Here is a 13,694-nt window from a genome sequence, read left to right on the forward strand (position 1 = left end):
GTGTCATGCAATGGCATAGAGTGTCCTAGGAAGTAGTAGCATACAGTGTAGTAGAGTGGCTTAGAGTGAAGAGTTGTAGAGTGGCATAGGGTGGAGTAGGATGCCGTAGAGTGGAATGGAGTAAAGTATCCTGGAAGGAAGTGTAATAGAGTGGCATATAGCAAAATGGCATGGAATGTCGTAGAGCAGAGTGTCTTAGAGTGGTGTTGAATAGTGTGGCCTAGAGGTTGTGATAGTGCACTGCCATTTCTTACAACATATTTTCAATTGAAATTACCATTACATTTGCGCAGGCATACAGTTTTACTGATGAACAATACAGTGCACAAACATTAATGTGTGGAAGTGGCATTAGCTTGTATATTGATTTTGTTTTGATTGTATTAATATATTTGTTTCCACAAAAAAAGTGCTTTCTTATATATTCCAAAATGTGTACACAGTTCATTTATAGACATTTATATTTTGTTGTGTGATAGAAAAAAATAACATCTTACAGCCTTCCTCCAGCACACCCCCAGTATGATGGTCATATAAACCCTCTCACTTTGAAGTTGGAGAATAAAAAATAACTACCAAGCTCCCTCAGAAAACAGAGCCTAACATTTTACCTCTTTATTTGAATGGAAAGCAAATGTAACAAGATAAGAACAAAATTAGAGGTCTGATTACAGAAAGCAAGTACTTGTGGAAAAATATAGTAAACCGGCTATGCTCCATAGAAGGAACAAAAACAGGCTGGACAGCCTAAAACAAAGCCAGCAAATAGAAAGCAAGCACATGTAAATTATAAACCCAATGGTAAGCAATGGGTGGAATGCCTTCTTAGGTCAGCTTTCAGAATGTCTCCAAGAAGACTTTGCAAACCTAGGCTTTGGTCTAATAATGAGTGACAATAAATCCAGCTAATTGTAGGAAATGGGGAAAAGAAACATGGTGGGCGATGCGGCCGGGAGTGCTCTCTCCTTTGTGCCCTGCTGCATTTGCCTCCACCCGCTCGCCCTGCTCATCACGTCTTTGACCTATATGACTTGATGATGACTGTACCCGATGCGGCTTCTCTTCTCCTGGGCGATTCTAGATGGCTGTATCACTCCCTGGTGTATTCCTCTCTTTCAGATTGTCATTTCAAACCAGACCACTTAAGCTAACCAATTGTAAGCAATGGGCGGGCTGTAAGCCCACCGTATGCCCACAATAGGTCTTTTGCATCCAGACAACTTCTGCTATTTGGTAAACAAGAACTAAAATGGCCCTCTTTGGAAATCTGCTGAGCACTCTACTAGCGTATGCAACCTTCCTTTCTATACAATACTTCCTACATGTCTCACCTTTTGATGTGCATGTTCTGTGAAATTCGAATTGAAGATTAACTGTTTTGTTGCCCTCATCTCTTAAAAGTATTTCTATTTAGCAATATGTTATTGATATTTTAGGGAATTTTACTCCACTCAATTTGGGCTGCCCAAGTCCATATGTTTGTTCTAATTACTCACAATAACACCCTGTGTCACTTATGGGTTTAACCTTACAAAGACAATTTGCGTGAGAAGAGGGGAAGCTTCATACCCGAGAGAGATGATCCTTGGGGAATTTTTTTTTGCGGAGGTACTCTACGTAAAAGTTAACTGTAGATCTAAAACATCAGTTTTAATCGACATAGTGCAGCCTGGGCAATTCTCTTCTGAGAATGATCATAAACAGAATAATGGCAAGACCAATACTAACATTGAAGCAAAGCGAATCATGTATTTATGGCTCCCTTAACGACCCAAACCCATAAGTGTACATGCCCAATTGGGCCTGCCATAACCAGACAGCACACATTCGCTCTTTTTGCACCCGTCAGCAGGGGAGTGGGGAGGGAAGTTTCGTTATAGTATTGTTGTGTTCTTCTTTAATACCACGCAATGTAGCTGTAATGGCGTACAAGTTAGACAGCAATCCAACGACCACCGTAGTAAACCTAAATCGGGCTGGGCCCTGAGTATCATATGAATGCATGCACTGTTCCATAGAGCATAATGTATAATTGTTAACTTAAGCAGCTCATACATGCAATATTACTTTCAAGTCGTACAGGCAAAATGTACTAACACCTGCAGAAATGAATAAGATCTGTTGTAAGAAAAAAAACAGAATAATGGCAAGACACATAAAATCCAAAAAACAATGTAATACAAATACTGATGGAATTTGATACAACACAATGCAGACCCGTTTTAAATCAGTTAATTAAAGTCAGTAGCACAGATCCTTGTAAATTGGATAACTTTGCTACGCCGTTTCATAGTGTATCAAAGGGCAGACCCGGGTGAAAAATTGCTCTGTCAAATTTCCCACTTCCATCTTTTTTCACACGAAGCCCACTTTTAACGGAATAGGCTATGGTAACTGGAATAAAGAAATGATAACAATTACAGGGATTTAGATTCTGAGTTTTAGACTCCCATCAGTATTTTGATATGCATTTCAATATATTTTAAGCTACAACTAATTTGCAGGCAACGGAGAACACCGCAGCAAATTGCACCCCAATCAAGGTAATTCCAGACTTGCAATTAGCGGTGTATTCTAAAAACTGAATTCCAAGTGTATGTTTTACTGGGAACTGTAAAAAAAAAAACTCAAAATACACTTTGGTATTTCAAACGAGATATAAAGATTTCAATAAAATGTACTATTTTGTATGTAAAATTTTCATTAAGTACAGAAGGTGTTGATAATAAATAAAAAACACTAGTTGTGTGTTTAGTTGAAACTATGTGGTGGATAGCTGGAATTAGCATGGCCTTCAGGGTGAATTTGAAACCTGCTAGCATTCTCCAAGCGAAAGGCAGGAAATAACCTTCATGGTCAGCTGGCACCTTAAGAGGTGTCCTAGCGCATTGGATTGCTTGTGACCTCCATGAAGTTACCTGAGGACAGATGTCATGTTGCACATTCTACACTACGTGTGTGATAAACCTATAAGCTCTACTAAATTGACCTTGCTTTGAGGCCTTTCTGTCTTCAAAGCTGCTTCTTCTACCACCATTTATTAGTGCAAATGAACCTCCAAGAGAATCTTGTTTTGCCACAGAGCTTACTTTTAAACTAGGTTTGCACTAGTTTCTTCTATTGCTAAAGTGAAACAAAATTTGGAATAAAAGTGTGCCTGCATATATGCCGAGCATTCTGCAGGCTTTATTGTAACGTTGTCTTCTTCATGGCTCCAGTATGACATGTTATTTTATATCAACTCCCCTGCCTAACAATTTTTCAAAACTTAGTATTGGAATGTTTTACACACAGGAGCGCTTCATTTCCCTCCTTATAACACCTGTTTGATTTATGTTATAGTTAGCTGTGTGTGTATATATATATATATATATATAGAGTGTCCTGAATACTAACTAGGCAAGGTTTTTCATCAAGTCCTGAATGTTGGTAGCTATCTTCAATTGTTCAGCTAATTTTAGAATTTACATACTTCATTATAAGGGAGCTAATTCCTTTTCCGCATGATAAAAGAAAGAAGACTCAGGTATTGACATCTCTGGCCCTTTTAGGGGCATTCCGAAACCAATTTCTTATTTTTTAGTAGTCTGATCTTGCTAATTAGTTAATCCCTATATTGGATGAAATTCATCACCAGAGAAATCCTGATCTGCCGACTGATCTGGATTTGAATCAACAGCACTCACTTCGTCCCCTCTCTGCCTGCTTCATTTAATGCATTTGTAGATGGTATCCCACAAATGTGAACTTTTGCATAAAGATGCAGTTTCTTCCTATATCACTATTGCAGATGACCGGTTTTAACGGGTACATGTCGTCCAGTGCTGGTCTGCACTTTCTCATTAGTCTGGATCATGTTCCACTGTTGCCTTTGTTCATGTTATCCAAATAGGAGAGAAAGGAAGTTTTAGCAAAACTGTTTTTCTTCAGGAAGGTTTTCCATATTTTCAACAGAGCTCACTGCCCCAGGAACTCTTAAGTGTGTTCTGTAATGTGGTCAGTTTGTTTTACCAAGCAAATACACAGGATACACTTCATGGCCTACTTTTTTGGTGCTTAAAATTAGTGCTTAAGTTTTTAGGTCTCGGCTCGAAGGCTGCGCTTGCGCAGTCTCGCTCCGAGATTTAACGTTTTGGAGAAGAGGGGCTTGAACCCGCCCCTCTTCTCTCCTCTTCTCCATTGGCTGGCCTCTTAAATGCTGGCCAGCCATTGGAGAAGAGGTTTGTCTCTCCGAACAGGCCCCGTCCTTTTCGGATTCGGGGGCGTGTTTTTTGCTACTTTTCTCATTATCTCCTCCAGCCAATGGCTAGAGGAGAGAACAGAAAAACACGCCCCCGAATCCGGAAACGCCGCTGACTTTCTCCGAGGCATTTCTGCTTCGCCTCGGAGAAAGGCGGTGGTGTGCTTGTTGTTGTCTGCGTACAAGGCGGTTTGCAAGAGTTGGGCCATTTGTAACCCCCTCGGCGACTCGTATGCAAAATGAAGGGTGTCAGAGGTGCCCCTCCACCCCCTTGCCCCACCCTGCGCAAACCGCGTCAACCATCTGAGAGACGAATGAGTGTTGCACCCTGCTAGTGTGGAAGCTTCCGAGTGCCCTGGTAGTTGGTGTCTGTTTCTGCTCGTGCACTGTCGCCCTGTACACTGTCACGACAGACCGATAACAATTTATTTCAGGAAGTGGCCACGCATTCACCACTTTTGAACAGCTCAGCCCGCAACGATGATCCCTGCCCATACTCTTTGGATGCTGATTGTGACGAAACAAGGACGGTAGAGTTCTATGCCAGGCTTCACTCCAGGGTCAGTTTGTGTGCTCCTCTGCAAATCTGGCGACCTTTGCTTTACCTGTAATCGTTGCGATCATCCAGAAAATAGATTTACTCTCATATTTCGCGCTGCACATTACTTTTTCTTGTACACTGCCCTAGGCCTCCCAGGATTTCTTCGTAATTCACAGGCCCCCTCTTTCATGTCATCAGACAAGGCCTTAAAGCTGTATGCTGTACTGCCCGAGACGGCGACAGGTGGTCCGGGGCCTTTCTCTGTTCTGTTTTGAGATTTTTGTGGGTTCGACTCACGACGCCACGTTTCCCGCCGCATGCAGCACCCATAGTCTGCTTGTCCCCAGACTGGCCTCATACCAGGAATTACGTGTGGTTACCCTCGGTCTGCGGCGTGTACAGGGATTGTCTGCCGTTGCTTGGTGAATTTCAGCTCCACACAAGAAGAGACGTGACCAGTGTGCCAGGAGTATCTCAGCAGGATACAATGTAATTACTTAAATCTGTATGTACAAGACATTACAGTTTAGCGAACAAAAGAGAGGAGACTTCAAATAGTTCAATCCATGCGCCCGTAGGCGTCATATATTATACGAAGATCAGTAAATATACAGAACAGTTGTAACAGCACTGTAGGGTATAAATAGCCAGGCAACCCTAGTGATATGTGTACAAAGTGCTTGTGACAGTGAAGTAACGGCGCAAGTGACAACGTGAAAGATACCACAGCAGAAGGCGCAAAAGAATATACAGTATTTACAGATTAAAAGGTTCAAACATCAACTTATTCAATGGTACAGTTCGTGATTTCAGTTATGTTAATGAACCAGGGGTCAGAGTACGCCTAGGGAGTTCGAGCTGGTGGGCAATGGTCGACGGCGTTTCGATCCTCTCAAATTAGGATCATCCTCAGGACCTGGGTTGCCTATTTGTAGAGTGCTCTGAAAAGCGTATTGAATGAAGCGCTGGTGTAGCAACGTTGATGAAAAAGGACGGCGGTGGAATGAAGAGCAATTATAGGAAGGAGTCCATCGCGCAGTCGCTGCTGAATGGGGAGAACCGAGGACGTGTGGTTGGTAGTCACTCGGGGTTGGCTTAGAATTCCGGGAAAAGAAACGAGGACGTGCGGTTTGTTCGTCACTCGAGGGACGGTGGAGCCGGCCCAGTCGATGAGCCAGGGGCATCAGAGGATTTCAGGGGTCAGGAATAAATCCGCAGTATCGGACAAGTCACAGTCGTGAACTCGTCGCGGACCGCGACGAGGACCTGAGGATGATCCTAATTTGAGAGGATCGAAACGCCGTCGACCATTGCCCACCAGCTCGAACTCCCTAGGCGTACTCTGACCCCTGGTTCATTAACATAACTGAAATCACGAACTGTACCATTGAATAAGTTGATGTTTGAACCTTTTAATCTGTAAATACTGTATATTCTTTTGCGCCTTCTGCTGTGGTATCTTTCACGTTGTCACTTGCGCCGTTACTTCACTGTTACGAGCACTTTGTACACATATCACTAGGGTTGCCTGGCTATTTATACCCTACAGTGCTGTTACAACTGTTCTGTATATTTACTGATCTTCGTATAATATATGACGCCTACGGGCGCATGGATTGAACTATTTGAAGTCTCCTCTCTTTTGTTCGCTAAACTGTAATGTCTTGTACATACAGATTTAAGTAATTACATTGTATCCTGCTGAGATATTGTTGCTTTTATACTGTACTCACCCAGATCTCAGTTTGGTCTATGGGTAAAACTCCTGTGGTTTTTCTACAGTGTGCCAGGAGCCGCATGTTAATTCTACAGGTCAACGATTCTTAACTTGTAGATTTCTGTGGCCTCCCACTTAATTACTACTGGAAGCCGGAGACACCCGCGTAAACAATTTGAACCTCAAAATACGGAAACAAGTATACATCGAACATACACAAATTAAGAAATATTTTATTTATTTCACAAATAAACGTGAGAATCAAAATTATAATTTTAATGCGAACGTTTAGTCTTTTCCAAATCTAGTTTTATTTCTAGAACACGAAGTAGCATACTGGCCACTAATATCTCACGTTGTCTTTTTTCCCCATAAGGCATGCTCTCTTTTCGTCAACGTACAGCACTGCTGCTTCGGTGGAGGCCTCCAGTCGTCCCTACTTGAAATCCGCTTGCTGCACTTGTTCTACTCCCACAGATAAAGAGAACACGGACTTAATTTTTAGTTTTCAGTTTCAAATGCCATCACTTTTAATGAACGTTTTAAAACTTTCCATTTTGCTTTTCATTGATCTGCTGATACTTAATTTTATAATAAATAGTGCATGCTAATCCAAAGACTACAACTCCCAGAGTGCATCAGGAAGCTAAATGCAAGCCCACCACTGAAAGCATGCTGCTGTGTCAACATGGGGCGATTTTGCCACCCCACCAAGTGGCAGAGGCCAGCATTTCATTACTTCTCCGCTTGCCTTTCATGGGCCTGAAGCTGCATAGGCTCGTGAGCGCTCTCAGGGAATGCACTGACCCTGTGGATAGTTGCTAAGAAGTGAACTGGAAAGCTGCACAGAGCTGCATAAAGTTCACCTGTGTTAATGCAGTTTCACTGCTGACGAGGAGCGAAGGAAAGGAACAGACTACCAGACTAAGAGAAACAACTGAGTACGAGGTGAGGCGTGGAGCAATGCCAATAGCTCTAACTTTAACAATGCCGAGACCATTGCATTGTAAATGCTTGTTTCAGGTTGCTCCTGATGGTGGACCCCAGCCCTCTGTTTAGGGGACCAGGACTTTTCATCATTGGGCTTTGACTAGATTAATACAGAAAAGACAAAATAGAGACGAAGAGGAAATGGGGACAAGTAGAGAACACAGGGGTGAAAAAGAACCAGCAAGAGTGGGAATAAGAAACGGGAAGTGTAAGGTGCTGGAAGAAAGATCTGAAATTTAATGAAGACCAGGAAGTCTTGGTATTCAGTAACCTTAGCATTCAGTCAGCACAGGTGTCAGTCTTCTTAGAAAAAAAATATTTTCCCCTGCACTTACTTATTTATTACAAATCAACAACTGTAAACAAGTTATTTTGGGGGTAAATCCAGCATAGTAATCTTGATGAAATACTCAACTCTAGTTGAAGCACCGACTGAGACTGTAAAGTTACTGCAAGAAATCTAGGTTCCATAGTATCAATTTGCTTGCTTGTACAACTTTTGCTTACGTTTTGATTGGCCCAAAGTCTAAAGAAAGTCCTTCAGTTATGTATCATTCCTGCTCCTATGATCTCGAGAGCAATCTCTAATTGGATGCGCAAGAGTCTAAAGTGACACATAAAGTTACACTTTGACAAACAAAAGCCAACTGTTAGCACTCCAAAGCAGCGATTCTTAACCAGTAGTCTAGGAACCGCTGGGGGTCCACGACTCCTTCTCAGAGGGTACACAACAAGTGTGTAGAAAATTAAATAATATTTAGCAGACTATATAATCAAAAAAGCTAAATTTTAAAACGTTCTGTAAATGTGAAGGATTTTGACATTAGAGGGTCAAAATAAAGTTAGTAGCCTTAGATTGATTCTTGGGAGCAGTGCATGCACATCAAACAGAATATATTATGGACAATGGGTGGCCTGAATTGAACTTAAAAAAAGGTTCAACATTTTCATTAAAATGTTTTTTTTAAATTAAATAAAATATTTCATAATTTGCATATTTGTGTGATGCATGCTTGTTTCTGTATTTATGTGTTCTGTTTTGCAGTTCAAATAATTGAAATTAATTAGGCTAGGGTTTCTGGCTTCCAGTCATGGTTCCCAGGATTCCAGTAATGATTCAAGGGTGGTCCCCGGATTCTATCAAGGATTAAGTGGGGGTTCCACAGAAGTCAAAAAGTTAAGAATCACTGCTCTAAAGGATAGCCGAATCTTGGAAAAGAATTAAATGCGTGATAGTTGCAAGATTAACATCAGCCTAAATGGTAGAGTATATTTGAATAATGTATATTTTGGGGAGAGGGATTTGGCTTTAAAATAAAAAGAGCGAACTGAAAACAGGAATACATGGATCCCTTGAGCTAACCTTTAGTGTGATCAAGATTTTGGAAATGTTGTTTACGAAAGATGTATGAAGAAATTGTTTCATGGATGATACTGAATAGGTACTAAAAGGCCTAAACTATAAGGTACATTTTTATGATTGTACAAACTGATACCTTTTGAGGATAACCTTGTTCTTTTTTTATTATCCCTCTGCTACAACCTGTGTAGACTTTCTGCGCTAGCCGTTCTTAAAGATATCTGCTGTAATCTGCAGGTCACAAGTTTTTTTGTAAATATTTTAAAGGGTTGTGTACAAATATAGAAATTGGCCACACGTTTGTATGGATATAGAAAAATTGGTTGCTCATCAAGATTCGGCTTAGGTTTAAATCTATATGAGAGTACAGAATTCTGGTCCTGATTTAGAGAATCCGAATTGGCAAACTTGTAGCACAACAAAATAGGTTTTATGGACTAAATTCTGCCAGTATAATGGAAAATGTAGAGTTGCACCTTCGGAGTTTGGGTGGTTTTGTGTGCATTCTGAGATGGTTATACCTGCAAAGGTAGATGAGCACCCCCATACTCAAGATCTTGTGGGTATTGCTGCATGCCTTGCAGTTATTTGTAAGTGCTCACTAAGATGCTGCTGTCAAGGAAAGGAATACATGTTTTTTGGAACGGGTATGCTAAGGAAATGCCCATATTCTTTTGAGTTGGTTTGTAGGAAGAAACAGATTTTCCCATAGTTAGAGATGTTAACTCTTAACATAAGTCAATTGAAGCATATGAGTACTCCAAAAAAAGAAAGGCCATATGATGTTTTCCAGGTGTGTTGTAGGGATTAATCGTGAATCCTTGAAGCGCCACTTAATTTCTCCAAGTTTTGGAAGGATCAAGCAGGAGTGAGTTTTCAACATTTTGCTCTGAAGTTTGGGACTAAGGCTTGTGTGTTCTGACCGTAGCATACATATTTTTGCTGATCATGATGATTAACTTTCTTAAGTTCGCTTGCTGGCAGGACCTTGTACTGTTGGAATACATTGGTAGCCCTCATTATTATTTATTTGCAATAGTTGTACATGGAGACGGAACAAACATTGCGCATTTCGTTATTTATGCCTATTATTTCTACCAATTCTTTGTGCATGAAAGGGGAAAATATAAGAAATATTTTGCATGTATTCTTAGTTGAAGGCAGAAGCTTCTCATATCCTCTTTTGCTAATGTAACTTTCCCAAAATACATTACAGAATGATCGATGAAAGGTGTTTCCTATAAAATCTCAGTGCTTTTTTGTGGGTGCCCCTGGTAAGGTTACCTATGTTTTGCTCTTAATCAGTAGCCTTACACGCTCCTTTTGGGGGCGGGGCATCTGGCTTTCTCACATTTTTAAATTGCCAGATTTTTTCCAAATAAGCAGCTCTTACATCAGAGGATAATGTGGACGCCACAAGGTGTTTAGGTGGTTCAGTGTGTGTTTCTTCTCATGCTCCATCCATATATCCTATGTCAACCAGTATTTGGTAAATTGGAGTCATCCGCTGTGTTCAAGTAGTAAAAGCAAAAAAATGTGGTTTGGTTAGTGTGCCACTACACCAGTGCCCAAAGTTGTGGGGTACTGACCATGCCCAATGGAGCCGACCTCGTATCTGGGGGGGAAAAAAAAAAATATATATATATATATTCCTTCACAGCCCCTATGAAAAGAGCAAAAGTGGGCAATCCCGGTAAGCAGAAAATTGTTTATTGATTTCTCACACAGCGATGTCCGTCCTGATGCGTTTTGGCTGCTTCCATCCTTTTTCAAAGTAATTTTTGGCTTAGATTTTTTTTCCCAAATTTAAAGGTACAGTGCATATAGACATAAAAGAAACAACCTCCGTTGCTAACATGTCCCCCTCATTATGCATGCTGTCTCTTAAACTGCCTCACTACTTTTTCCTATCCAAATAATGTAAATATTTTTTTTACATTTACATTTTTTTAAATTTATACTCTTTTTTTTTTTTTTTTTTTTAAATAATTTTTTACAATTAATTTTTTATATAAAAAGAAGCCACTTTGACATTCTCATTTCTTATCTAACAAACCAGGATCGGGGGAATCAAACCTTTTGGTGACAAAGTACAGGGCATTGCCAACCTCAAGATATTCTACTTATCCTCAAAGTGCGTATAGTTATAATTCATTTTTCAAGCTAAGAAAGAAAGGGTATAGATAAATGCATAAATAAGTGAATGATAAGATATGATCACCAGTGGATCAATTCCCATAATATGTATTATACAGATCCTATATAGATCAATTCATATCTCAAATGCTCAATCACATCACATTATATAAATCCAATCATTCCTATAAATATAATAAATAGCTATACATGTGCAAAACTTCTAAACATTCGTAAAGTGTCTGAGTGCAAAATATCATCACAAATGGAATCAGGGATGTCCCAATGTCAAAGTGCTATTGTGCAAAGATAAATCCATCTCCTATTGCACAGCTTTCCACTATGCAAACCCATTGAAATTCAATCATTACAGAAATATAAGGCATATTACAAAGCACTGGGGGCATGGGGAGACTGGGAAATGGGTGGACTGCCATTCACCCCAAATGTACTTCTAGTTCCTCATCCTTGACCAACCCATTTGGAATTTTAGTGTTCAGATCCAGGATGTATATAGATTCCTAGCGTCTTAGATTTATGACTCTGTTGCCTCCTCTGATGTTTGGGGGAATCCTATCAACCGCAAAGAACATCAGTAAGCCGGGATCAGTATTGTGTTTATCATAGAAGTGTTTTGACACAGGGTATGTGAAATCATGGTTCCTAATCGCTCGCTGATTTTCTAACATGCGTTTTTTAAAGGAAAATTAGTGTTTCCCACATACATCAAGGGACATGGGCAGCTAAGTAAATAAATGCAGTGGTCAGTGTTAAAATTATAAAAACCATGGCTATCGTTCGATTTCAATGTAAGGACATTTTTTCACCATTCATTACAATGATTGCACTTATAGAACCCCTTCACGGTAGATAGCCATGTCTCAGGTTTGCGGCTTCCATCAAAGTAGCTGTGTGTCAGATTATCTCCCAATGTCCTCCCTTTCCTGTATGTCACAGGGGGTGCCATAGGTAAATCTATACCAATTACATTATCCCTTTTGGCTACCTGCCAGTGTCTTCTCAGGATCTGGTATACTTTTGGGGACATTCGATTGAAATGGGTGATAAATCTTGCTGCAGTGCCTTCCTTTGGGACTCTATCATTTGGATACAGCAACTGATTTCTGGTGACACTTTCTGACTTGCAATTAGCCTCAACTAACGTCTTTGGATGATACCCTCATTCCCTGAACGTATGATTCATTTTTTGTACTTGTCCTTGGAATTCCTGATCCTGGCTACAAATTCTTTTAAGCCTTGACGTTTCTCCATAGGGAATGCTAGATTTCAAATTGGTCGGATGTTGACTTTTAAAGTGCAGAATGCTATTACCACTTGTTGTCTTGCGAAATACAGTGGTGTTAATTTTACCATCTTTTACTTGTAATAAGATGTCCAGAAAAGATATCTCATTTGCAATTATCTGTGCTCTAAAATACAGATTGTAGGGGTTCTCGTTCAAGATCTTCACATACTCCTTGGCCTCTTGTTTTGAACCGTTCCACAACAAAAATAAATCGTCAATGTAACATGTCCAGACCTCGTATTTGGAGAAAAAAAGTTTTATATATATATATATATATATATATATATATATATATATATATATATTCACTGAAAAAACACAGATTAAAGTAATATTATAGTTTGGTGAATGTCAGTAATAAAATTAACATCTGGAACTACAAATAAAAACACACATTCACCAGTTGTAGTTAGTAGCGCTAACTATAACTTGCGCCCTCGCCAATCACTGCTTATGACCTCACATGACATCCCTCATGACATGTTCTATGACATAATTGATGACATCACTGACATCCAAGCTTCTTTTGTACACATTGCTCTATAAACGGGTATATAACATAACACTAGAGCTCTGAAACTAAGTACAGAATAACTCCAAAGAATATGAGGCATCATTAATGCCATCACAGAAGCAACTCCCTTAGGTATAGAATGCATGGGTTATCTGCCACATTGACTTTATAACCTACACTTCACGGGTAGCGTAGTTCACATTAACAATCAACCACAGATATAGGGGAAACACTCATTGCATATGGTGTTCATTCTGTATACAACTACTCAGAGAAAGCCACTTCCCAAAAAGCGAATGCCCTACCTAGTGCAGGCAGCTTTTATCTATATCGAACCCCTGACAGTCACCGAACTTACTATGATAAATGAAGTTGATATGAATAGAAAAGTTGGTACTGTAAACAGTATTCACTCAATGGAGAGTTTAAACAGAGTATACCATTAGAGCTATGAAAGTAAGTGCAAAATAGCTCAGAATAAAATGAAACCTCTTTACTGCTGTCATACATACAACCCCCATAGATAAAGCAACCTTGTACTTTTTGCAACATTGGCCCTGTGCTACACACTTCATGGGTAGCCGAGTTTATATTGACTATGAACCACAGATGAAAGGGTAACCTATCCTGCACACGGTGTTCAGTCTGTAACCAGCGGTTAAGGGAAAATCAAGTTCCTCCAGATACTCAAACACTGTTACATAACCTATGCCCTCCAGCCTCGAAAAATCTACTCGCACACTCGTCAGTTTGTCTTTTTGTTAATTGTTGCTTATCTAACCCGCAACATTTAAACAGCTTGTAAATGAATAGTACATGTTTTTCAAAATATATCGGGAATTACGGAAAAAACTAATTTGTAATTCAGAAGTGTGATGCAGACAAAGATT

At 39.9% G+C, this 13,694-nt stretch overlaps 1 protein-coding gene across 1 annotated transcript in view; it reads left to right on the forward strand.

Annotated features, from left to right (window-relative positions):
* Positions 1-13,694, forward strand: part of AKT3 (AKT serine/threonine kinase 3) — a 740,092-nt gene that overhangs the window by 101,659 nt on the left and 624,739 nt on the right. The window lies entirely within an intron of this gene.

This window comes from Triturus cristatus, chromosome 6 (assembly GCF_964204655.1).
Source record: "Triturus cristatus chromosome 6, aTriCri1.1, whole genome shotgun sequence".
In the NCBI taxonomy this organism is placed as follows: domain Eukaryota; kingdom Metazoa; phylum Chordata; class Amphibia; order Caudata; family Salamandridae; genus Triturus; species Triturus cristatus.